The sequence below is a fragment of the Hemitrygon akajei genome, chromosome 4, assembly GCF_048418815.1.
Source record: "Hemitrygon akajei chromosome 4, sHemAka1.3, whole genome shotgun sequence".
NCBI lineage: Eukaryota > Metazoa > Chordata > Chondrichthyes > Myliobatiformes > Dasyatidae > Hemitrygon > Hemitrygon akajei.
Genome location: NC_133127.1, coordinates 76,885,581 through 76,913,474, shown reverse-complemented (window position 1 = coordinate 76,913,474; position 27,894 = coordinate 76,885,581). Strand labels below are relative to the sequence as shown.

At 42.8% G+C, this 27,894-nt stretch overlaps 1 protein-coding gene across 1 annotated transcript in view; it reads left to right on the top strand.

The window, feature by feature from the left end:
- The first annotated feature begins 219 nt into the window (after window positions 1-219).
- The window catches only part of fhip1aa (FHF complex subunit HOOK interacting protein 1Aa), a 141,532-nt gene continuing 113,857 nt past the window's right edge, over window positions 220-27,894 (top strand). Inside the window, exon 1 of the mRNA XM_073042908.1 lies at window positions 220-622. The gene's annotated coding sequence lies outside the window, so the exon portion shown is untranslated. The remainder of the gene's footprint in view (window positions 623-27,894) is intronic.

The following is a 27,894-nucleotide window of genomic DNA, read 5'->3' as shown; positions in this document are numbered from 1 at the left end:
GAACTGGGGAGAGTTCCTTTTGGAAGCGCTAACACAAGCACCAAAGGGTAAATGGCGGCTGTTATTACATTCACCAACATGGCCCAAACCCAAAGATTTGCACCGAGGCTCAGAGATAGAACTCAGTGAGGTTTGGTTGTCGGATCCTTGGTCCTTCTTCATATTGGGTACCCGCGCTGGGCACGAAGAGTGCTTTTGACTCACAGTGGACTGGGCGTCAGAGCAGTCCGCTCTCCTGCGGGACTCCGGCGGCATTCAGCTCCTGGGAAGTTTGGAGGAGCGACTCCCTCTGGCGGTCCCGCCCTCCTGCCCGGCCGGCCGGGGAGGTTTTACCTCGGCACCTGTGCGAGCTCGGGATCATGTGACAGCTCCTCCCCGGTGGGGCACAGCTCTGGCTGGATCTCCGGTTACTTTGCAATCTTCTCGGTATCACGGAGAGCAGATGCTGGAGGAATCTGCGATGCAGGCGGGGAGGAAGTGACTGTCTTAATCCTGGGGATTAGAGGCCAGTGCCGTCTCTCTTTCTGCCTCCCAGCGGATTTCTGATCCAAAACAAGGGATCGTGTAACAAACAGGAGTCGGCGACCCAGTGATCCTTGCCGAGCCGTGGCTCCTGTGACGAGTAAGTTTACACGCCTCTTTTTTGCACCCCTCGCTTGAGTCCGGTCTCTCTTTCTATTTCGCTAACCCAGCAATGCACGATTGTGGCGATTTAACTTTTTTGTATCGGGAGGTAACGCTTTCTCCGCACTTGGTTTCGCGATGTAAAGCAGAGCACAGTTCCTGCACCGACGACGGCTGGAAGTAGGGACATGGTTTATTGCCCCGCCCCGCGTGGATATTCCACTTCAGGGCCAGTATTGGCTTTATTTCCCTCTCAATCGGGCACCGCAGCCTACTCAGTACACGATGTGTGTGGTGCATGTTATTGGCTGGGCAGAGTCTTGATGAAAGCGAGAGATTAGTCATGGTTCAATATCTATGGGAATGGGAAAAGAGAGCATTTGTTAGAATGGGGCAATTGGACCATACTCGAGCCGGTTATTCATTACGGGGTCTTCCAGTCAACCCGGGCACTTTGGGACAGGCGAGGGATCCCAAGGGTGTCGGTGGAATTGAAACTCGCCGGTGTGTCCGGCGGCCCGAAACGCGTTAACAAGAAACTTTGGCTGCAGTAGCGCAAGAGTTTGGTTAATTCGGAACAAACTTAGTTCGACGCTGCCGGCGTGTTCCCTCTCCGTCAAACAACAGGGAGGAAGGACTGGGAGGCGGGCACATGTGACACGTCCCTTGGAACCGAACTGGAACGGTTGTTAAGGAGATGGGTCTTGGAACGTTACATCACTATTGTTAACTCTTTGAGGGACCCACCGGCGCTCGCTGGCCTGCACTTAACTTGCAACGTTAGGATGATTTTACTTTCCTGATTTTTAACATTTGTCTAAAGTAGTGGAAGATCAGTTATACGGGAGACGTGAGTAACCGTGTATTTTTTTTTTGCAACCTTTTAGGGGGTAAAAGAGTTGCAGCTTTTTGTGCTTGAACTGTTTGACTGCGATAGACGCGGTTATCGCATCATCCATTAAATGCGCTTGTGCATCTGGTATAAAAATGATGATGAGCAAATCTGGGGAAATTAGCAGAGTCGCTGATGCAGATCCCTAATTTAATCATTTTAAAATATGGGATTTCAAATAATCAAGAACATTTGCATTTATTCTGTCATTGTAGGCCAGTAGTTTTGGTAACGTGTCAGCCTCAAATGAATATTTGTGAATGAATTGGAAGCTTCATTTTGAAGAATTGTCAGGCTTGTTCTTGTAAACTGAAAAGTACTGAGTGGCATGTGTTGCACTGTAATAAACTTTTTGGGCAAGTTGGCATTTTCTCATGAATTTGTTCATTGTATGTTCCTGTTGGCAAAGGAACATCAAAACATAAACTGAAGTATAGTAACTTTTAAAGAATATGATTCTTCATGCCAAATTATCCAACATTATTCCATTTTCATGGAAGCAGAGTCATTTAGAAATCATTATATAATCATGAAATGATTTCTATATAGTCTTAATAAGTTAGTTTCAGTTTTTAAATAGCCAGTTGGGTAGTTTGTTAAATAGTACAATTTTTTTCTGTTTCTAACGAGGACACTTGCAAGATGTTTTTGAATATTTCCCCAGCCACCTTCCACATAAATGAGTCAGCATTACACATATTTAAAAGAATTTTCACAGGGAAAGCAGTCCATGTAATTGATAAAAGCAGACTTTTACATGAAGTACAACAGCCTTCTGCTTCATAAATGAAACATCCAGACCATCTCCGTACTTTCTTATTTTCTGAACTTTATTTGCAAATGGGTAGAATGGTGACTCACACTCCTGAGCACTTTTGCAGAGTGATTGTTTGGGGAATTGATGGATTTGTCAGAGGAGCATGGTCTGTCTGCCAGGGTTAATGGCTGGAAAGCTGACAGTTTGACTCTTCATCCTTGCAGTTTTAATGAGAAAACAAATTTCTAGAGGAATGTGCAGCATCTGTGGAGACCAAGGGATGGCTGACATTCTCGTCAAACATGAATGATTGACACACTCTGTCTCCCAGTTGACAATTTGAGGCACTGCATGAGGGTAGAGGGAAGATATCCCCCTCCCTGCTCCCCACTCCCCCTGGCCTGTGAGTTACTTGTGTACTCCTGTTTAAACATTATTGTCCTCTTAAAAAGCAAAATATTGTCGGTGCTGCAAAACTGAAATATAAACAGATTTATTTATTTATATTTTGGGATGAGGAATCACCTCCAAAGACCACATCTATTAATCATTCTAAAGTGCCAGTGAGCCATTTGAGTTTTAATGGTGAATGTCTTTGCTTAGTGCTGTTGGATATGGGTTTCAACCTGGAGACTATGAGACACCTGCAAGATGGAGGTGCTGAAACTGCCTCTGACCTCCTTGATGGCAGACGAATTTGGAGAAGTTCAGGCGAGTAGCTACATTGCATTTTGTGGTGTAGTCGTTGTTCTCAACTGTGTGCCATAGTGGAAGAAAGTGTTTTGCAGAGTGGGTGGAGTGCCAAATTAGTGGCTTGATTTGTCATATTATTCTGGCTTCTGCCCCTTTCTGAGCCTAATAAAGGTCTCGAGACGAAACGTCAGCTGTTTATTCCCCTCCATAGATGTAGCTGAGCTCCTCCAGCGTTTTGGTGTGTGCACAGCAGGTAATGAAGAAAGCAAACAGAATGTCTTTGTTGCTTCAGGGATTGAACCGAGAAAGTAGGGAGGATGTATTTCAGCTAAAGGGGTATTGGACATTTCTGGAGTACGGTACATCGTATTGGTCTCCTTATTTCAGTAAAGATGAAAATGTATTGGAAACAATCACTGAAGGGTTAGGGTTAGTGGAATGGTTGGGTTATGTTTTGAGAACTAGCTTGATCGGCCAGTGTCACAGATGGTAGTGGGTGTGAGGGTCGAGGGGATGATTAAAGTATTGGATCCTGATGGTGCGCCAGGCCGAATCATGGTGGCGGGGCCCAGGCCTCGGAGCGTATCGAAGCAACCGAACCCGATGCTTGGATGATTAAAAAGGTCGGGGTGGCCGGGCCAGAGATAGGCTGGTTCAGCTCACTTCTCCGCGACGTTTGTTCAACTCTGTGCTGAACTGAGATGATGACTGTGTCTGTAGACAGACCTTCTTGTGTGGAGCTCAGTGCTGTATGCTATCTGCTTGCTTTTATTGTTTTGCATGTTTCGTTTTTCTTTGCTTTGCACATTGGGTGTTTGTCAGTCTTCTTACAATGGTGTCTTTTGGGTTTATTCCTTTGGTGGCTGCCTGTAAGGAGACCAATCTCAAGGTTGTATAATGTATGCATAATAAAAGTAATTCGAATTTTGAAAGCACGTGTCCTCTTGTGGAAGAATTTAGATACGTATATGGCTGACCCCTGTAAAACAGAAATGAGAATTTTTTGTTCTGAAATCCCTGAGCCCGAGGAACTCTGCTGTTGCCACCCTATGAGGCTGTTTCTTCGAAACACAAACCTGCAGGTGCTGGTAATCCAAGCAACACAGACAAAATGCTGGAGGAACTCAGCAGGCCGGGCAGTATCTATGGGGGGGAAAAAAGCAGTCGACATTTCGGGCTGAAACTCTCCTGCAGGACTGGAGCTTCACCTCATCTTTTTTCCAGTCTTGCTGAAGGGTCTCAGCCCAAAACATCAACTCTACTTTTCTCCCCATAGATGCTGCCTGGCCTGCTGAGTTCCTCCAGCATTTTGTGTGTGTTGCAAGTATGTTTGAATATATTTTTTTCTGGCAGAGGTAGAGAGATTCTTGAGTAGCAGAGGAGTGAAAGGTTACCGAAGGGAAGCAGGAATATGAATTTGAGGCTAAGGCTAAGCGGCTCACTTCTGCTCCTAATTTGTATGTAACAAAAAGGAAGTTGAAAGCAAGAATGATGAAAGAGATTGGCATGCAAAGCAGAGAGGATGTAATGGAATAAGAAACAAAAGATGGTTTGGGAGGAGGTGAAATGGCTGCAGAAGGATCATTACATTTTTCCACCTGGAAAAAAAAGGGAATTGTTATATGGAAAAAAACTGGAATGTCAGGAAACACAAAATCAAAGCAACATGATGCTGGAGAAACTCTGCGGGTCGGGCGATATCTGTGGATGTAAATGTACTGTTAACATTTCAGGTTGAGACCTGGGCTCCATGGACCCCTCGATTAATGGCAGGGGTCCCTGATCTGGACTGATTAGATGCTGCCTGACCCGTGCGGTTTCTTCATGGTGTTGTGCGTTGCTTCAGATTCCAGCATCTGCCGCTGCTTCTGCCTCTGTGCAATCAAAGCATGTGGGTCATACAGATGGTATCTGTATAGCTTGAAAGTGAGCTCACAGAAGCATCGTGATATGTTTCATGGGTATTATTCTGAGCATGGGATTTCATTCTTATAAACAATGTCTGTCTAAACTTCCACTGATCACACTGTTTCAATATTTCATAATTCTTTTGTTTTTATATATAACTATGCTTATTTTTATAAAATTTGAGGAACTTTCTTTGTCATACTCTGATTCCCCCTTAGCTTTTTTTTAGTACTTTGGGTGTAAAGATGCTACTTCCTGCTTTTGCCTTGAGTTACATTAATTACATCTCTTTTGTTTAAAATGGTTCTAATATATCAATGCAGCTACTAAAAAAGGTAAGACAATGGCTATACTTCATTAGGAGTCTGAAGAGATTTGGTATGTCAACAAATACATTCAAAAACTTCATAGATGTACCATGGAGATCATTCTGACAGGCTGAATCACTGTCTGGTATGGAGGGGCTACTGCACAGGACAGAAAGAAGCTGAAGAAGGTTGTAAATTTGGTCAGCTCCATCTTGGGCACTAGACTACAAAGTACCCAGGACATCTTCGGGGAGTGGTGTCTCAGAAAGGCAGCATCCGTTATTAAGGACCCCCAGCACCCAGGGCATGCCCTTTTCTCACTGTTACTATCAGGTAGGAGGTACAGAAGCCTGAAGGCACACACTCAGCAATTCAGGAACAGCTTCTTCCCCTCTGCCATCCAATTCCTAAATGGACATTGAACCCTTGAACACTACTTCACCTTATTAATATACAGTATTTTTGTTTTTTGCATGATTTTTAATCTATTCAAAATGCATATACTGTAATTGATATAGTAATTATTTTATTTTTTTCTCTGCTAGATTATGTATTGCATTGAACTGCTGCTGCTAAGTTAACAGATTTCACGTCACATGCCGGTGATAATAAACCTGATTCTGATAACATAGTGTTTTGTTTCATCAAACAAGTACTAACTGTCTACTGTGGTTGGCAGAGTTCTGGGCCATATCTATTCTGTTTCCTGTAATGCTGATCTTGCACTTTGAAAAGTTTATGGTAGGGTGCTGTTTGCTTTTACCTTCCATATTGACATCCTCCTTATTAAATCAAAGTTCAAATATTATCAGAGTGTGTGGGATTCATCTTTTCCTCAGACAGCCACGAAAGAAAGAAAACCATGGAACCATTTTCAAAGAAAAACATTAACCCTTCCTCATTTGCAAAAAAAAACCCCAAATCATGCAAACAACAAGAACCTCAACCCTCCCCACGTGCAAAAAATACAAATTGTGCAATGGCACCTGCTGCCATTCGTATCACCTCTGGGCAAGCCCACATTCCCTTCTCTTTGCACTTCGGTAATTTGTAAGGGCCTTTATTTCTTCAGTGCAGGGTTCTATTTTCCATCAACTGGCTCCTCTTCCCCCAAACAATTTTGCGTGTTAGAGCAACACATATCTTGATATTTTTGCACCCTCCCCACTCCACTGTTCATCACTATCCGATCTGTTGAAGAGTCTGCATTTCCCACTCTGGCCTCATTACCCATTAAAACTGGAAAAACAAGTTAGTCATCCTGGATGTTGAGGGACGGCCTAAGATGCGGTAGCCTTCCACCTTGCTGTTCGTGCTGCAAGCTCCTCCCAGTCGGAAGAGCAGTTTATTTTTTATTTTGATATGATGAATTTGCTGCCGACATCTCAACAGTGTGGAGCCCCCTTGCAGGTTTTGAACAATCCCAATCAGTTGGCTTGTGCGACCTAGTAGCTGTTTGGTGTTTTAATGCTTTGACCCATTTCTCCTCTGACCACTCCGGCCTCTGGTTTCTACACTGTTGCAATGAGTGCTCAACAGGAACCCAACGAACAATGTCTCATTGTTTAATAAAGTACTTCACTGCCCTTCCTGACTCATCAGAAAGTCCAGATCATTGGTACCATGCCTGAGGAGGCTGGAGGGGCCTATCAGATCTCTCCTGCCTCTTTTCAGAACTAACCAGTCGCCCATTTGTTTCAGCTTCATTTTTGTTTTATTTCAAATATTTGTCCATATTCTGATTGTAATCTGTCACTTTCATTTGGTCAGCTAACCAAATTGAATTGAATAATTCTATTGTTCATTCGCAAGCTCATTGATTATTTTTTCACTTGTCCCATTACCATGATTTTGTTGTGTACTGTACTGTTATCCATCTTGCCACTTAACACTTGAGACTTTCCCCCTTTTGTTCTTTGCCCTCGCTCCCTTTGTACCGGAACAGGAACAGTTTCTCTTTCTGGTGGCAGCGCTAGTAAAAGCTACAAATTTCTGCAGATGTGCTGTGGAGAGCATTTGAAGTGGTAGCATCACCATCTGGTGATACTGTACAGGATCAGAAGAAGCTGCAGGAAGTTATAAACTCTGCCAGCTCCATCATGGACACTAGCCTCCCCAGCATTGAGGACACCTTTAAAAGGCAATACCTCAAAAAGGCAGCATCCATCATTAAGGACCCCCATCACTTAGGGCATGCCCTCTTCCCATTGTGACCATTAAGGAGGAGGTAAAGGAGCTTGAAAACACACACTCAACGTTTCAGGAACAGCTTCTTCCCTCCGTCTTTAGCATTCTGAATGCATAATGAATCCATGAATACGACCTCAGTATTTTTCCCTCTCTTTTTGCACTGCTACTTATTTAATTTTTAATATATACTTATTGTAATTTATATTTTTTATCATTATGTATTGCAATGTACTGCTGCTGCAAAAAGAAAATTTCATAAATGAGAGTGACGTTAAACGTGATCCTGGTTCTGATTTTGCCTCACAGTCCCAGTTACTCAGGTTCAGTCCTGACCTTGGGATCTGTTTGTGTGGAGTTCGTACAGCCTGCCTGCCTCCGCATGGATTTGCCCTGGCTGCTGTGATTTCCACCCACATCTCACATGAGATCACTGTAAGTGGGGTGCTTGATGGTTGGTGTTAACTCTTGACCAAAGGACCTATTCCTGTGCTCGATGACAGTGGAAATAATAACCAGCTTCTGCAGTTGCTAATTGACCCAAGCACTAGAAACATGATCTGTTTATGTTAAATAATTTGCTCAGCATTGATAGATTTGTTCATCAATTTTGCAAAGAATCCCCTTTCAGCATGGTCTTCACAAATTTCTGATAAATATAGTGAATGTTTTATTATGTAAGAATGAAATTAAATTCTTTGCACCAGGAAGCACTTTTTATTTAGCCTTCTGAAATTTGCCATGCATTGTAAAGAATTCCAAAGCACTTAACAGAGAGTTACCAAACAAAATGTGACAAACTCCTTTTATTGATGAAAATGAAATATGTTTCTGAATGCTGACGTTTGGTTGAAACACAGAAATAAAAGGGTAAAAGTTCAGAAAATTGATAGTGATTGGAAACCTCCTGTGTAATGGAGTTCCAAAGGGTTATTCAATTTTCCAAAATTGTGAAATGGAATTAACCTAAATGGTTGCTTTTAGGCTGGCATGGGTATGATGAGCATTTCTATGATGCTGGGAAGGTGTTGGATTGGAATTAATAAGTATTTATTTTTATTGACCTGCCTAGGAGGATTCGTCTCTTTGGGGACAGAAGTTTGCTATTCATAATAAACTGGTTTAGAAGTGACTCTGTCAGTGTGTTATAGAGTCATAGAGCACTACAGCACAGAAACAGGTCCTTTGGCCCATCTAGTCCTTACTGAATAATAGTTCAGCCTACACCTGGTCTATGGTCCTCCATACCCCTCACCCAAGCTTGCATTAGGTGTTGAAATTGAACCTGCGCCCACCACTTCTACTGGCAGCTCTTTCCACCCTCTAACCATCCACAGAAGAAGCAGGGGTAACAAATGCTGGTCTTTCCAGTGATGCCCATGCAGTGAGGATTAAACAAAGGCTGGCATTGTTCTTGCACTGCACTGAAGGCTCCAGTGATAGTCGATGGTCCACTGGGTTGTTTTCATTGAGTTGAATTCCTGACGATGATTGTGGTTCTCCAAATATTTGCTGTTAAACTACCACAACCCACCTTTCACCTGAAGGCAGAGATCATGTTGGAGTTTATACAGCAGATTGCTTTCAACCTCATGGCTGCATTAGCTGTTTAGCTTGGGGAAGGAAAATACTAACGTCAGGACTGGAGGCTGTTTTTCCTCATTATTTGAGTTATAGTTGGTGATTTAGCTCTAAGCAAGCTTTATTGTCTATGTTTTAATTGTAAATTAATAACAAGATTCAGGACAATTGTACATCCAAACTTTCTGTCACCAGCTCTGCGTGGAGGTGCATTTTATTATAAGAATGCATTTTGTTTAATATTGGAATAATTTGAAAAGCCATCTTATTTTTCAAAAATTTATTTACACAGCTGGGCATTAACAGATTTTTCAATTAGCATTATCAAGACTTCTTTTAATTTTTGTCTGTTCTCCAGAAGAGTTACTGTTCCATCTGGACTGCCTCGCACTTTATTGAATCACTAACTGGTTCTCAGCATCGTTGCTTTTATTTCTTTTAGAGAAATGTACACCTGTAATGCAGGAAGAGACTGGGTTGTACTTGAACCTTGTTAACCTGCGATCCAACAATACCAGCCTCGCTCCCATTGGTTCTGTCAGCGCTTTGCAGTTTTTCCTGCTGAAGTGCCAGATCAGAGTGACATCATTTACCTTTATAATCGTCTCCAAAGGTTTCTAGGCAACCAAGAATGCAAGTCTGATGAGATCACTGTTGTTTCCTGTGTACCTGGCAGACAATTGTAAATTCAAGGTTTGTGTCTGTCACCGGCTCGGAGATTGCCTCGCCAGAGTGGGCTCAGCCACACTTTGATTTAAGGGCTATCCTTTATGATTTCAAAGCTCTCATTTTTTAAAAGAAAACGTTTTTCCATCATTCTTGTACCAAAGATACAACTGTTTATTTACAATCGTTTGTATTTCCATAGATACTGCCTGACCTGCAAATCCTCCAGCCCTTTGTGTGTTGCTTTGGATTTCCAGCACCTGCAGAATTTTGCATGTTTTATAATTTATTTGAAAGTTTATTTTCAGTCTTGGCATTTTGAAATGTAAGGCTTGCTTCATGTGATAAGCTACTCAAGAACCCCACATATAAGGCAGAATCTTTTCACGTATCTTAATCATTACTAAACTGCCTGTGATAACTGGATGATCAGAAAACTTTGTGAGGAAGGGTCTTTTGTACTGGAACTCCTCTTTGTTGTACGAGGGGTGATTGATAAGTTTGTGGCCTAAGGTAGAAGGAGATGAGTTATACAGCTCTCGTTACATGCACATACAGTTCAACTCTTTGAGTGATTACGCAGGAAGTTTGAAGTTAATAACTCATCTCCTTCTACCTTAGGCCACAAACTTATCAATCACCCCAATGCGTTATTAACGGATGAGTTATTAACTTCCGACTTTCTGCATAATCACTCAAAAGAGTTGAACTGCGTGTGCATGTAACGAGAGCTGTATAACTCGTCTCCTTCTACTTTAGGCCACAAACTTATCAATCACCCCTGCTGTGGACCACCTGGAGGTCCAAGGTCCGTATGCTCCACGACCGCTGGACCAAGTGTGTAAATGTAGGAGGGGACTATGTTGAAAAATAAATGTGCTAGGTTTTCTGAAATTGACTCCTCCTACCTAGGCCACAAACTTATCAATCACCCCTCGTATGTACTGTTTCAATGACAGTACTTTGCTGCTCTAATCAGCCAGATGTTTTAGCTTCATTGTGTCACTTTGCCATCGTTGGGTTATCTTCTGGGGTTTTTGTTTATTGTGGCACAGAGGAAAGTGAAGTTTTTAATTTGAAGAGCTGATTTCTCTCAAGTCAGTTGAGATTCCGCTCCGCTCGCGCTGTATGTCTCCTTGCCCTCTTTGTCTTTCTTTCTTTTATCGATTTAAAAAAAATTGTAGTGACAGAGCAATTGTTCTTTTAAATGTGCTGAGAATGTCGGGCGTTCTGTGTGGGTATGAGAGTGAAATCAGGCAGATTAACTTTGGGCTCCACCTAAGTCAGAACTAAACTAAAGTTCAAGTCAAAGGAGTGAATTAGAGTATGGATAGATTTCCTCTGTGATGTTTGTCACATGGGTTAGACTTCCTGCAAAACTATCCCTTTCATTGTTCGGTTTCATTTCCCGGTGTGGCCCTTTATATATTGGTGAGACTCGACGCAGACTGGGAGACCGTTTCGCGGAACACCTACGCTCAGTCCGCCAGAAAAAGCAGGATCTCCCAGTGGCCACACATTTTAATTCCATGTCCCATTCTGATATGTCTATCCATGGCCTCCTCTATTGTCAAAATGAATCCAAACTCAGGTTGGAGGAACAACACCTTATATACCGGTTGGGTAGCGTCCAACCTGATGGTATGAACATTGACTTCTCTAACTTCCGTTAATGCCCCTCCTCCCCTTCTTACCCCATCCCTGACATATTTAGTTGTTTGCCTGTTCTCCATCTCCCTCTGGTGCTTCTCCCCACCTTTCTTTCTCCTGAGGCCTACCGTCCCATGATTCTTTCCCTTCTCCAGCTCTGTATCACTTTCGCCAATCACCTTTCCAGCTCTTAGCTTCATCCCACCCCCTCCGGTCTTCTCCTATCATTTTGCATTTCCCCCTCCCCCCACTACTTTCAAATCTCTTACTATCTTTCCTTTCGGTTAGTCCTGACGAAGGGTCTCGGCCCGAAATGTCGACAGCGCTTCTCCCTATAGATGCTGCCTGGCCTGCTGCGTTCCACCAGCATTTTGTGTGTGTTGTTTGAATTTCCAGCATCTGCAGATTTCCTCGTGTTTGCCCTTTCATTGTTCGGCAGGTTATTCAGTAATTATGGACTAATTATTAGCCCAGTGAGGTTTAAACTATATTCATTCGACAATGTGTTGTTTTTAATGTGAGAATGGTAGGTTTAAAAACCTGCAGTTCTTGTCAAGTCAGATTGCTTAAGTGAAAGCTACCATATGTAAAATGATTATTGACACCAGTGACTACCTTCAGATTCACATTGTGACCGTGGTGTAAACTTGTCATGATGGTTATAAAAGCTTATTGCACCCTGCTGTCTTTCCTACTAATGACAAACTAACTTGTAGCTCTCTGCACCTGTTCTACCTTTGTCTTTAAAGCTGAGGGTTTCTAGAATAACTTGAAGGGAAAGCTAAGTGGGTGGGTAAGGGAGAGAACCTAGTGATGGAGGTAGATGAGGTAGGTAGAGGCTGATGGTGAGCACAAACATTGCCTCTGGTTACTTGGGCTAAATATCTTGTTTCTGTGCTGTGACTTTGGCTCTTCTTGGAAGATGAAGGTGGACCTGTTTTTTTTTTTAACCAAATCAATGAGCACTAATACAGGAATGAAAATTTCACATATTTCTAGATTTTGCAACGTTTCTTGATTTTTAGTCATTTAGATTTTTCTCGCTTGCCCTCCTCTCCTAATTCCCTTAACATCCTTCAAAGGAACAGCCTCTGCCTGTCGAGCATTCTTCATGTGAGTAGGATGAGAGTGACAGAGGAAAGGTCTGCAAATGTGATGAGGCTCTGTGCTTGGCCCCCTGCCCTACTCACTTCATACTTATGATTGCGGCGAAGTACAGCGCCAGTGCCATATTGAAGTTTGCTGACAACAGCACTGTTGTTGGGCAGTTCAGAGGTGGTGATGAATCAGCATGCAGGAGGGAGATTAGAAATCTGGTCAAATGGTGTCATAACTCAATGTTAGCAAAACCGAAGAGCTTTTCATTGATTACAGAAAGAAGAAACCAGAGGTCCATGAATCAGTCCTCATTAGAGGATTGGAGGTGGAGAGGATCAATAACTTTAATTTCCTTGGCACTATCATTCCAGAAGATTTGTCCTGGGACCAGCACATGGCTGCCATCGTGAAGAAGGCATGGCAACATCTCTGCTTTTGAAGTTCTCACAGATCTGGCATGTCATCTAAAACATTGACCAACTTCCATCGATACACAGTGGAGACTGGTTGCATCATGTCTTAGTGCGGAAACACGTAACAACCAAGAATGAAGAAGCCTACAAAAAGTAGTGGGTATAGCTCAATCCTTCAAAGGTAAAACCCTCCCCACCATCGAGCACAGCGACAAGGAACACTGTCACTGGAAAGCGGTCTCCATCATCAAGAACCCCACCATACAGGCCAGAAACCCTATTAAGCTGTAGCTGGGAAGGAGTTAGCATGTCGTCTGGCTCCCGATTCCTGATAGAAAGCTGACGGGACAGAACTTTGTGATGAGGGTCAATTTCGAACCCACACTATTTCCAAAGACCATTCATGAAAAACTCATTTTATGCAAGAAATTTGGAAAAATACAAATGGTAAGACTTGAGAAAGCTTTTGTTCACACCTTCCTCGTAGAGTGGAAAATGTTTGCTGTAGCTAGACACATTTCCTTCCTATCACTGAAAACAACTACCACACTTTAGGTTTCATGTGTGTCCCTAATGAGTAAAATCCAGGAGGGAGGCTGTGGCTGGTTTGACAATTCAAATAAGATTTCAGTCCTCTGTCTGTTAGAGATGACAAGCCCAACCTGTGCCCACAAGTAGAGTCACTGAGTACTCGTGTTCTCCATCCATTGTACTCCTGAATGCAGTTAGTGTGTCAGACAAGAAATCGGAGAGGATTAATCAGTCACTGTTATTCTTGCTGCCACCCTGTTGAATCAGAAATAAGCATTCAGTGCTGTTAGGAGAACAGTTCAGAATGATCCTCCAGCGAGGGGAGCAACAGGTGGTTTGGCTAGAATGACCAACTGGGACAAACGAGATTAGATAGGACTACAAGCAAGGAAATAATACATCCATTGAGCAAAATTAATGGTGTTGACATTTTTCTGCTGTACACACATTGATTGGGGTGAAGTGAACAACCTGGTTAGTATCCAGGATATACAGGAGCTTCAGTGACCTGCTGAAGAGTGATCGGCAAAAATCGTGCACAGACCTAAATAACGATAAAACATTTCCAAAGTATTATTTAGTATGTTAAATCCAAATAAAAAAGATGTGTATATGCTGTAAGTGGCTTTTACACAGATTTAAGGAAGAACTTCTTTTCTCAGATATTTCTTACCAAAGAAAACCGAATGAACTTAAATGTAAAATTCCTGGGGGGAAAAGTTTTTGCTATCCCACTAAGTTCCTAAATGCGATGTGTCATTAGGGTGGGGACAGGACGCAAAGAAACTAGTTCGGAGATGCTACCTGTCTAGAGTTTGCATTCTCTCCCGGTGGCTGCATGGGTCTTCAGCAACTGCCCTGCATTTCTCTCACATCCCAAAGTTATCAGGTTGGTAGGTGCTGGTGCAGGTTTCCCTAATGGTTAGATTGCAGGTTGTTTGTGGTGAGCAAGGCAAAGGCAATATTAGCGTTCATCTCAAGAGGACGAGAATATAAAAGCAAGGATGTAATGTTGAGACTTTCTAAAGCACTGGTGAGGCCTCACTTGGAATATTGTGAGCAGTTTTGGGCCCCTTATCTTAGAAAGGATGTGCTGAAACTGGAGAGGGTTCAAAGGAGGTTCACAAAAATGATTCCAGGATTGAATGGCTTGTCATATGAAGAGCATTTGATGTCTCTGGGCCTGTATTCACTAGAATTCAGAAGAATGAGGGTGACCTCATTGAAACCTATCAAATGGTGAAAGGCCTTGATAGAGTGGATGTGGAGAGGTTGTTTCCTATGGTGGGGGGAGTCTAAAACCAGAGGACACAATCTCAGAATAGACGGTGTCCTTTTGGAATGGAAATGAGGAGACATTTCTTTAGCCAGAGTGGTGAATCTGTAGAATTTGTTGCCACGGGCAGTTAGGCTAAGGCTTTGTGCAGACCTCCCACCTCTCCCAGAAGTTCCGGGAGTCTCCCGCATATTGATAGCAGCTCCCTGACGCCCGCAAATTATATACAATATCCCAGAAATAATTTTTTTTTGAGAGGGCGAGCAAGAGGGAGCATCCTGATTGGTCTCTCTTCGTGCTAAGTAGACCTATCAGTTTTCTCTGTGGGCGGGCTTTACAGTCGACCTCAAAAATAATGACCATGTTGCTCGCTGCACTGTTTGTTTGCAACAGTGACTTTTCTATTGCCCATGGTGGGTTTAAAAGTAAAAGACATGGTGAGGTGAGTTTAACAGGTGTCATTCATTTATTAGCATAGCTAATGTTATTTAAACTAGCTGGTTAGCTGCTAAGGAGCTACTCTATTGATGTCCTACGTGATGAGGCCAAACTCCCTGTAGACTTGCTTAAAGTTGTAATAGAATAAAATAACGACTCCATGATAATATAATATAAGTACATATTTTAATGTCACATTTTCTGCATATACCCAACTTGGTTTACAGATTAGACAAAATCACTAAACAAGGTACTACATACACCCTTGGAGATCGACCCGGCGGTGGGGCGGGGGGGGGGTGGATATGGGGTTGCGGAAGGTGCTACCTCCCTGAAATGGGTTTTTGCAGGGTGGGATGTCTGTTTTATGTATATTTAAGGCAGAGGTTGATAGATTCTTGATCGGTCAGGGCATGAAGGGATACAGGGAAGGGCAGCAGATTGGGTCTGAGAGGGAAAATGGATCAGCCATGATGAAATGGCGGAGCAGACTCGATGGGCCAAATGGCCTAATTCCGCTCCTATGTCTTGTGGTCTTGTGTGTACTTGCATTTGTATCGTATCTTGTACTACATAAGGTTAACAAGAACAATCAGTTAGTATCAGATTTAAAATCAATAACTGACCTAGTATCATTGGAATATCTACAAGTAACCTACTTCTGTTCTTTCATGATGTTCCTGATTACCTTAGAGCTTAGCGAATACCATATGCAATGCCCATCCTCTTGTATGTTCCAGTGACTGACTTGTCAATGATTTGAGGTCAGCTTCCAAGCATGTGCAAAATTTGTCTTCATTGTGCAGCTGAAGTACGGAAGTTGAGCTAACTTATCAGTTCTGGAGTGTAGTCACTGTAAGCTTAACCTTAGTTCTGAGGATTAACAAACTTCCAGAAGCAGTGGAGATGGAGGTGGCATGCAACGTTGCAGAAAGAAAGATCGAGAAAGAGTTGGGACAATTAGGCAGTTGTCTTTGACGCTTGTCTTTGAGGTTGGTTATCATGGCTTGCATATTATCACTAAACCAATGTTCTCATATCAGCTTTCCCCAGTAGCAGCATGCTGTCCTCCAACAATAAGGGTTCAAAATGGGACTCTGGTAAACGGACCTCTTCCCATATTTAGGGAGAAGCTTTTCAGCACATAAAGACATTGATGATGAAATTTACTACTGCCTTCAGTGTGCCGACATAGCCTTTGGTTGATTGGGAAAAAGCTACCCTGAGGACATCTAAACCTAGCACAAAGCTCAATAAACCTAGCTCCTTCATCTTCGGCATGCTTCTGAGACCTGGGCTATGACAATTGGCATTTCAAGAATCTCACATCATTGATGCTGACTCCACAAAATCCTGCCAATTCACCGGGAGAATAATCGAATATCAACATCCATCTAGCTTAGCACTGAGATCTTTGTGATGATGTTGAAATAGTCAAGTTGTTTGCATGCCTGAAGCAGACCCTCTGTCATGGGAGGAGATTACTGGGGGGGGGGGGGTGGGGGGAGAATAGAGAAATGACGTGGGGATATCCTTAAAAGGTTTCTTGAAGTACAGCATTCTCACTGATTCAGGGGAGTCTCTGATCCCCGACTGCCCAAAGTGTATTTGGGCTGTTGATAAAGGGCTGGAGAAGGGCTCCAAAGCCACACACATAAAATACAAGAGGAACTCAGCAGGCCTCCCTCTGGTACTCTCTCCCCCTTCCCTTTCTTGCGTGGTCTTCTGTATTCTCCCATCAGATTTCCCCTTCGCCAGCCCTTCATCTCTTTCACCAATCAACTTCCCAGATCTTTGCTTCACCCCTCCCCCTCTCCCAGATTTCCCTATCACCTGCCATCTTGTACTCCCCTTCCCCCACCTCCTTACTCTGATTTCTCCCCTTGCTTTCTAGTCCCGGATCGAAACGTCAACTGTTTACTCTTTTCCATAGGTGCTGCCTGGTCTGCTGAGTTCCTCCAGCATTTTGTGTGTGTGTGTGTCACCTGCCTGTTGCATTGGCCACCACAAGCCAATAATTTTTATTCATATAACAGTGTTCAACATTTTAATTCTCAAGTTTCAGCCTGGGCCTTTATACCTCCCTCAGCAACTGGGTTTCCCATTCCCTTATCAGTGCGGATCGGTACAGCATCTCCTCCTCGCTGACAGCAAAGCCACTCATCAAGGGTGCATGCTTACCCACCGCTCTCCTCTCTCTGCACTCATGGCTCTGTTGCTAAGCACAGCTCAAATGCCATCTGTAAATTCATCGATGATGTTACTGTAGTTGATAGAATCTCAAATGGTGGTGAAGAGGCTGATACAAGTAAGATAGCTTGGCCGGTTGGTGTTTTAACTCAGCCTCTGAGGAAGTCTGAGGTACCCACCTGCTGCAAGCAGCCTTCATGTTTACCAGTGCCTAGGAAGAGCATGGTGACCCGCCTCAGTGACTATCGTCCATTTGCACCTACATCCTTGGTGATTAAGTGTTTTGAGAGGTTGGTGATGAAATGTATCAACTCCTGCCTCAGAAGTGACTTGGATCTGCTCTAATATGCCTACCAGCACAACAGGTCCACAGCAGATGCCATTTCACTGGCATTTCACTCAACCCTGGAACAGCTAGATAGTGAAGATGCATACATCAGGATGCTCTTCATTGACTATAGTTTGGCATTCAACATAATCATTTCCTCAAAATTAGTTAATAAACTTTAAAACCTTTGCTTTGTTATCTCCCTGTGCAATATAGATCCTTGATTTTCTCACTTGCAGATCCTAATCACTTCGGATAGGCAACATCTCCTCCACAATGTCCATCAGCACAGGTGTACCACAAGGCTGTGTGCTCAGCCCCCAGCTTTATTTCCTTTATACTGAAGACTGTGAGGCAAGAACAGCTCCAATGCCATATTTAAGTTTGCTGACAACACCACTGTCATTGCCGAGTCAAAGGTGGTGATGAATCAGCATACAGTAGGGAGACTGAAAATCTCAAGAACATCTTCTCATTCAACATCAGCAAGACCAAGAAGCTGATTATTGACTTCAGGAGGCGGAAGTCAGAAGTCCATGAGCCAGTCCTCATCAGGGGATCAGAGGTGGAGAGGGTCAGCAACTTTAAATTCCTAGGTGCTATCATTTCAGGGAATCTGTCCAGGGCCCAGCATGTATTAGCATTATGAGGAAAGCATGGCAGTACCTCTTCTTCCTTAGAAGTTTGTGAAGATTTCCCATGACATCTTCTATAGATGGGGGGTGGGGGAGTATATTGACTGGCTGCATCATAGCCTGGTATGAAAACTCCAATGCCCATGATTAGAAAATCCTACAAAAAGTAGTGGAAATGGTCTTGCCCATCATGGGTAAAGCCCTCCCCATCATTGAGCACAAATTACACGGAATGCTTCCCTTTGCAGGAAGGCAACATCCATCATCAAGGGGCCCCACCACCCAAACTCTGCTCTCTTCTCACTGCTACCATCAAGAAGAAGTACAGGACCCTCAGGACTCACACTACCAGGTTCAGGAACTGTTATTACCCCTCAACATTAGGCTCTTGAACCAGAGGGGATAACTTCACTCAAATTCATTTGTCCCCATCACTGAACTGTTCCCACAACCTACAGACTTGTTTTCAAGGACTCTTCATCTCCTATTTAAGATATTTATGTATTTTTTTCCTGTCTCTCTTTCGTATTTGCAGTTTGTTGTCTTTCGCACTTAGGTTGTTTGTCTTTCTAGTTGTGCGTGGTCCTTCATTGATTTGATTATGTTTCCTGGATTTACTGAGTATGCCCACAAGAAAGCAAATCTCAGGGTTGTATATGGTGACGTATATGTAGTTTGATAATAAATTTCCTTTGAACTTTGAATCTCCCAGGAAAGTTGTGGGAACATATAACACAACTCTTGAGGGGTCAGTGGAACGGACGAGCAGCTTCAAGTTCTTGGGTGTTAACATCTTAGGACCCAACACAGTGTAGCGGTCACGAAGAAGGCATGCCATTTCCTCTAATTCGTTTGGAGTTGGAGGAGATTGGAGCTGTCAGTGAAGGCTCTTGCAAGTTTCCCACAGGTCTTCTATGGAGAGCATCCTGACTAGTTGCAGCACAGCCTGGTATGCGGGCTCCAATGTACAGGGTTGAAAAAGGCTGCAGAGAATTGGAGATTCAACCAGCTCTATCGTGGGCACAACCTTTCTTATCATTGAGGATATTTTCAAGAGACAGTGGCCCAAGAAGGCAACATCCATGATAAATGGCACTCACCGTCTTGGACGTGACCTTTTCTTGTTCCTACCATCAGGGAGGAGATTCAGGAGCCTTTAGACCCACACTATAGGATTCAGGATGGGCTTCCACCCCTCTTCATTCAGATTTCTGAATGGTCCATGAGCTTATTAGCACAACCTTGTTCTTCTTCTTCTGCACTATTTGTAACTTGTGGTAACTTCTGTCCTTCTCTGTACTGCTGCTGCAAAAGAACAAATTTCGTGACGTGTGTCAGTGATGATAAGCCTGATTCTGATTTGGATCATCCATGCAAGAGTGGGTTATTTCCTCATTTAGCTACCTCAGAACCAACAAAACCCGCAAGGAGACATTGCTTAAGAGGCAGTTGTTTTCTTCTGCATTTCTGAAAAGCCTGGTTCGAATATTTCTGCAAGAGTTTCTGTCATGTGGAAGTGTTCTCTCTGCTCTTTATATTCCTGTTAATGTCAAAAACTTTGATCAAGGTTATCCTTAACTTAATTCTAGGAATGTAGCCCTAGTTTGTGTGATCTCAGTCATAAATTCAAACTTATCTACAATTTCTATATCCTTCCCATTACATCTCTGAGTTCAGAAATGGTTTATAAGGCCAATGCATTGCCCATGGACTCTGCTACAGATGGGCTAGGATGTTTTTGATGGGCTGGCTGTCAGGCTTCCAAAGAAAGGACTTAAGGTTCTCAGTCCCATCGTGAATAGCTTGTTCTTCATTTGGAGCAGCCGTGGAAATCTTTGGCCCCTAAATTGGTGGGATTTTATACTTTTTTTAAAAAAAACGGCTTTGAGAATATGCTTCATCCTCAAATACGTCACACATAGCCTAACTAGGAATCAGTACAGGTTCAGCAAATTTTCCTCTCTTGTATCTTAGTTCATTAGATGGAAGAGCCAGCATTTCTTTTTTTAATCTCTTACTATCTTTCCTTTCAGTTAGTCCTGACGAAGGGTCTCGGCCCGAAACATCGACAGTGCTTCTCCTTATAGATGCTGCCTGGCCTGCTGTGTTCCACCAGCATTTTGTGTGTGTTGTTATTCTTTTATTTGTTTTCTTTTGTGCCTATTCATGACATTTTAAAAGCTTAAAAGATTAACTCTACGTGTCTTTCCACAGATGCCTGCTTGCCACTTGAGTGTTCACAGCATTTTTTGATTGTTTTTATATATTGGAATATTTTAATGATTTGCATTTAATAGACCCCTGATCCATTGAATATTGTTTCTTGGTTATTTAATTGGGTCTATTTTATGACTGCATTAATGATACCTTTGATGCTGTGTACCTTTGTATCATCAAACATAGATATGTAGATTTTCACCTCATCCACCTCGTTCATCAATATAGTGAGTAGCTGTAACCTTAACAGAGATCCTTATGGGATAATATTCATTAGATTCTCCCAATCTGAATGCCTGATTTGCAGTCCTGCTGTTGTTTTCAGCTGCTCTTCCGATTTGCCTTCAATTCCATTTTGCAACTTCATCTAACAGTCAGTGATGACTAACTGCTTTAAATGCTTTATTGATGTCTACATAGTAATTCCCTTAGACATTTCCTTTTGACCACTGCATTAGCCATCACCTCAGATTTCAGCCAGCTTTCCCCATCCCAGATGCTCCTAATAAACTTAACAATTTAGGTCTTTTCACCCTCACCAGCCTTCAGTGACTCATTCTTCATGATTTTGGTCACTCCTAAAAGTTAAGTGTACCCCTTCCCTCACTTTTCAGCTTTCCAAAAGCACGGTTTCCTCTGGGATGCTGAGGTTTGCTCAAACACTCTGACTAACAGCTCTTCCCCTCTCCACAGGCTTCCTCTGTAACTGTAGAAGATGCTACACATGCTGCTTTACAATCTCCCTCCCCCACAGCTCAATGTCCCAAAATCTCCCGTGCTCAAAACAGAGATTTATTTGTGCTCTATTTCCTGCTCACGATGTTGTCTGTACACCAGGCTGTCTGTATGCAGATTGGGTGGTCTCCCTGTAGAACTCCTCTGTTGTATTACCTACAGCACTAAGCTGGACTCTAGGCCACTCGTCATGTTAATTTGCTTCTGCTTCGACATCTGTATTTGGCCTTCAGCACTCTTCCCAGAAACGAACACATCTCGGAGGTATAGCTCGACTTATTGTTCAGTTCAACAGTTCCAAATAATCAGCATTCCAGAAATTTTATTCCAGATTTGCAGCATACCATTCATATTGCTTTGGCATGTTAATCTGCTTCAGTCTTTTGATACTTTGCACTATTGCCCCTTTTGTCATATAATCTCCCCAACTTCCAAGTTTACTCTTTTATGTTTGACCTGCCCTCTTGCCTTTCTCTGTATTTTAAAACTTGTTTTCCTCTGACTTTTTCCATTCCTGATGACACCTCTTTGACCTGAGCCAGTAATGTGGCTGTCTCTAGAGATATGGCTGGACTTGCTGAATATTTCCAGCTTTTTCTGTTTTCATTTGAAAATATAGATTGTTCAATTACCTTTCCTTAGTTGTTAAGAAATTAATAAAGTCACTGGGTCCAAAATTCTATTGCTTTGTTTCCTCGTCTTAAGTAGCAGATTGATGTTCTTAATTTTACTGTCTCTTAATCAACTGGGCTTTGGAAACTTGTGGATAATGCAGTTATGCTGTTCTCATTCCTTTTAAGATTTTTTGATGGAAGCAATTTTCTTCAGAATTTACTTGTTCAGTATAACAATTTGTTTCTCATTTAAGACTTTCAGGAACGATCCTCTTGATGATATTGTGATGTCACAGAGAGTCAAAATATGGGATATCAGCCACGTTTCTTTGTTCCTTTATTGTGACTTCCTTTATATTCATTTTGATAAATTTCTGAATGACTGGCGTATTGTTCTCTTCCTCTTTTGAATCTAATCCAAAATAATTGCTTGACATGCCTGGAGTTTCGTTATATTCATTTACAAATTGTTAACTTGATTTAAAGAGCATGTATTGCACCTAACCATTCTTTCCTCTCATTTAGCTTTATTGTAAACATTTTGGAGTTGATTTTCCTTTATGCAAATTCCTTTATTCGAGTAAATTTTACATCCAGGTTTACTCTGAGTTCTGCAGTTAAAAAACTATTTAATAACCTGGATAGTTTGATTTGTATCAGCCCAGCTCTACTGGGTTCTTTGATTCAGTAAATCAGGAGAGAAACAATCACCTGTTTACTGTTTGCCAGTGACATTTCACAATGACTGTAGGAAAATTCACTTTGTTATATTTTCACGGTAAACCAGGGAGGGTTTCAGGCAGTCTGTGATATGACTGATGCACTGCTCAACTTTGCTGCTGAGTTGGGGGAAAAAAATCCCTCAACTTGGCTTCAATTCAGCTATTGGGATCAGAATCCAGAACACCAGATGGCATTCCAGCTGATCAGGGAAAGGAAGTTCTGACTTGAGAATAGAATTGATACATCTATGCCAAGGCAATTCTCCAATGTTTTCTGATTGCTGTATCAGAAGCACTAAACGGTTGGAGGGGGAAAGAGTATTGTTTATGCTTAACCATGTCTGAAACAAATGGTAACACGAGAAGGCGCATTAACGAAACCAGTGAAGGTGTGTGATGGTGCTGTTAATTGGGATTTGCCTTTCCTTGTGTGAACTGTTGCGAGAAGTGAAATGTATCCCACAATCTTCGTTATAATGAGCAAAGCCTTCATTTAGAGAAAGAATGGGATTAAGTTTATACAAAAAATGCTTGTTAAGTGATTGCTTGGTAAATGGGGAGATTTGCATTGCATTTGTGTGGTCTCTACTACCTCTGAGAAAGCAATGCAACTTCACTGTTTTGTAGTGCACCCCTGTTCCATCTCCAAGGGCAAAACTAAGTTTGCAGTCTCCTCCTCCTCAGCTCCTACAATACCCAACATACAGCTGTTTGGGCTTCATACTGAGTGGAACAGTTTCAGGTGGCCGCTTTGTACCGATGTGGCTGGCTCTTTATAATTCAATTTGTTTCTGATTTCTGTTTTGTTTGCAGTGAGCAGTATTTGAAGTAATTATTACCTTGACAAGTTTGACCTCTGCCCTGTGACAGACTTTCTCTCTGTTCTCTGCACCTTGCCCCTCATGGCAATGTAAAACAGTTTTGTTTTCTGAATTTGTTCACCAGTTCTGATTAAAGGTTCTCGCTCTTATTTCTCTCCCCCTCCCCCCAGTAACGCTGCTTGACTGCTGTATATATCCATCATTTTCTGGTTTGTGTGATTAATCTAAAGCCCACCTTCTCAACCCGGGCACAAGGACGAGATCCTCTGATGTTAATTTGAAAAGCAGGAAGTAACCCTGGTGTTCTGTCCAATAGTTATTGCTCAATCAATAAATTAAAATAACTTGGCTGGTCATTATCACACTGCTTTGTGAGACTTTATAAAGCTCTTTTTGGTGAACGCAAAGGGCTTTGGCACTTGGGAAGTCCTGATAAGGATATGAAACGTGCTTGATAAATATAAAGACACTAAGGCCATTCACCCATCAAGTATCCTGCACCATTCCATCATGGCTGATCCCGGATCCCACTCAACCCCATGCGGCCTTCTCGCCATAACCTTTGCCCTGATCAATCCAGAAACTTAGCAGTTTTTGCTTTAAATGTACCTAGGGTCTTGTCCTCTGTAGGTGTCTGCAATAGAGCATTCCACAGATTCACTACTCTGGCTAAAAAAATTCTTCATTACCTCTGTTCTGTAAGGTAACCCCTCAATTATGAGGCTGTGCCCTCCATTTCTGGACACCCCCACAATAGGAAACATCCTCTCCACATCCACCCTCTCTAGCCCTTTCAACATTTAGTAGGTTTCAATGAGATCCTCCCTCATTTTTCTAAATTCCAGTGAATACAGCCCAAGGCTGCCAAGTACTCATCAAATGTTAACCCCTTCATTCCTGGAGTCATCCTGGTGAACCTCCTCTGAACTCTCACCAATGACAACACATCCTTTCTGAAATATGGGGCCCAAAACTGTTGACAATACTCCAAGTGCAACCTGACAAGTGTCTTATAAAGGCTCAGGATTATCTCCTTGCTTTTATATTCGATTCCCCTTGAAATGAATGCCAACATTCCATTTGCCTTCTTTACCACAGACTCGATCTGTAAATTAACCTTCTGGGAGTTTTGCACGACTCCTGTATCCCTTTGCACCTCTGTCTGAATTTTCTCCCCATTTAGATAATAGTCTGCACTATTGTTTCCTTTACCAAAATGCATTATCATACATTTCCCAGCACTGTATCTGCCACTTTTTTGCCCATTCTTCCAATTCCATTATCTAAATCATTGACGAAGAATGTGAAAAGTAGCAATCCCAATACTAACCCCTGAGGAACAGGCAGCCAACCAGAAAAGGTCCCCTTTATTCCCACTCGCTGCCTCCTGCTTGTCAGCCATTCCTCTATCCATGCCAGTATATTTCCTGTAATGCCGCAGGATTTTATCTTGTTAAGCAGCCTCATGTGAGGCACCTTATCAAATGCCTTCTGAAAATCCAAGTAAATGACATCCACTGCCTCTCCTTTGTTCATCCTCGGTGTTACTTCCTCGAAGAGCTCTAACAGATTTGTCAGGCAAGATTTACCTTTACAGAAACCATACTAACTTTGACTTATTTTATCATTAGTCTCCAAGAACCTCAAACTCATCCTTAATAATTGACTCCAACACTTTCCGAACTACTGCAATTTTCCATTCTTCCAGGACCATGCCAGAATCAAGTGATTCTTGAAAGATTGTAACCAATGCATCTACTATCTCTTTAGCAACCTCTTTCAGAACTCTGGGATGTAGTCCATCTGGTCCAGGTGACTTATCCATCTTAAGACCTTTGAGTTTTCCTGGCACTTTTTCCTTTGTAATGGCAACGGCACTCACTCCTGTTCCCTGACACTCACAGACCTCTGGCACATTGCTACTGTCTTCCACAGTGAAGGGTGATGCAAAGTACCCATTAAGTTCATCTGCCACTTCTTTGTCCCCCATTACTACCTCACCAGTATTATTTTCCAGTGGTCCAATATTAACTCTCACCTCCCTTTTACTCTTTATATAACTGAAAATACTTTCAGTATCCTACTTCATATTATTGGTTAGTTTGCCCTCATATTTCATCTTTTCCCTTCTTGCAGCTTTTTTTAGTTGCCTTTTGTTGGATTTTAAAAGCTTCCCAATCATCCAACTTTCCACTCACTTTTGCTACCTTATATGCCCTATCCTTGGCCTTTATACAGTCCTTAACTTCATGTTTCACTCATCATCTACTTGTAAACCTGCTGGTTGATCCTCAGCTTTATCATACTGGTTTCCATCCCCCTGACATATTATTTTAAACTACTCCCAACAGCTTGAGCAAACAGCTCAAGAATATTGGTCCCAGTCTTGGATTCAAGAATATTGAACCCAATCTTGGATTCAAGTGTAACCCATCCCTTTTGTACAGGTCACACCTGCCCCAGAAGAGGTTCCAATGATCCAGACCGCTGAATCCCTGCCTCCTGGTCCAATTCTTCAGGCACGCATTTATCTGCCACCTCATTCTATTCCTATCCTCTGTGTCATGTGGCACAGGCAGCAATCCTGAGATTACTACCCGTGAGGTCCTGCTTCTCAACTTCCATCTTAATTTCCTCTACTCTATTTTCAGGACCTCTTCCTTTCTTCTAACTATGTCATTGGTACCATGACTTCTGGCTGCTCACTTTCCCTTTTCAGGATATTGTGGACGCATTCAGAAACACCGTGGACCCTAGCACCTGGGAGGCAAACTACCATCCGTGTTTCCTTTTCACATCCGCAGAATCGCCTATCTGTCCCTCTGACTATAGAGTCCCCTATTACTGCTGCTATCCTCTTCTGTTCCCTACCTTTCTGAGTCACAGGGCCAGACTCCATGTCAGAGGCATATCCACTGTAGCTTCCCCCAGGTAGGTTGTTTCACCCCCCTGCCCAACAGTACTCAAAATGGACAACTTATTGTTGAGGAGGATGGCCATAGGGGTGCTCTCCATTATCTATTGACTTTCTCCCTTCCCTCTCCCAATAGTCACCCATTTATCTGTCTCCTGTAGCCTTGGGGTGACTACCTCCCTCTAGCTCCTGTCTATCACCTCCTCCCTTTCCCCAACAAGCCGAAGGACATCGAGTTGCAGCTCCAGTCCCCTAACACGGTCTCCAAGGAGCTGCAGCTCGATGCACCTGGTGCAGCTGTGGCCATTGGGGAGGCTGGAGGTCTCCTGGAAATCCCACATCTGACTCCCAGAATACAGTTCAGAGAAGTTTAAACAATAGTGAAAGGCAAATTTTCACTGATTTTCACTCCCACCCTGCAGATTCCTAGCCTTTGCTAATTGCAGTTTCGTTTTTTTAAAAAAGAACTGCACCGTCCACTCTGGAATCCCTCAGATTATTGGTCTGCTTTGTGGGAAATTGTAGGGGTGAGTCTTTCTTTACTTACTCTGATCCATGAAATGATTACCAGAAGGAACTGATTGGAGAGTAACTAAATGTTTACATGTACAAAAAAACCTGGTGAGGAAAGTGGTGCAGCCATCAGAATCAGGTTTATTATCGTTGTCATTTGTGAAATTTGCTGGGTTTTTTTGGCAGCAAAATAAAGAAATGGTGCAAAAAAGGAACAGTGAGGTGGTGTTCATGGACTGTTCACAAATCTGATGATGGAGGAGAGGAAGCTGGTCCTGAACAGTGAGTGTGGGTCTTTAGGCTCCAGTATTCTTCCCCATTGGTTGTAATGAGGAGAGGGCATGCCCTGGACAGTAAGGGTCCTTAGTGATGGCTTTTGCCTTTTTGAGGCACCACCTCTTAAAACTCTCCTCAACAGCGGAGGGGGTTGTGTCATTGACGATGGGAGCAGCTGACTCTACATCCCTCCGCAGCCTCTTGTGATCCCGTGCATTGGAGCCTTCGTACTAGGCTGTGATGAACCCAGTCAGAATGCTCTCCACTGTCCGTCTTTAGAAATTTGCAGGAGTCTTTCATGACATACCAAATCTCCTCAAACTCCTGATGAAGTAGCACCACTGTACAGTAATGGCAAATATAAAAATGACTGCAGACACTGGAAATCTGAAATAAAACAGATCACATGCCATTAATGGAGAAAGTGAGTTAAAATTTAAGGTCCATAAGACCGTAAGATGTAGGAGCAGAATTGGGCCATTTGGCCCATCAAGTCTGCTCTGACAATTCATTATGGTTTGTCCATTTTTCCTCTCAGTCCAATCTCCTGCCTTCCCCTGTATCCCTTCACACCCTGACCAATCAAGAATCTATCAACCTCTGCCTTAAATATACATAAAGATTTGGCTTCCACAGCTGCCTGTGGCAAAGAATTCCACCGATTCACCACTCTCTGGCTGAAGAAATTCCTCCCCATCTCTGTTCTAAAAGGACACCCCCCCCCCCATTTTGAGGCTGTGTCCTTTGATCTTAGACACTCCCATCACAGGAAGATTCTCCACGTCCACTCTATCAAGGCCTTTCATCATATCGATAGGTTTCAATTAGGTCAACTCTTCTAAATTCCAGTCACCCAGTGACCCAGATCCATCAAACTTTTTTCATATGGCAAACTGTTTAATCCTGG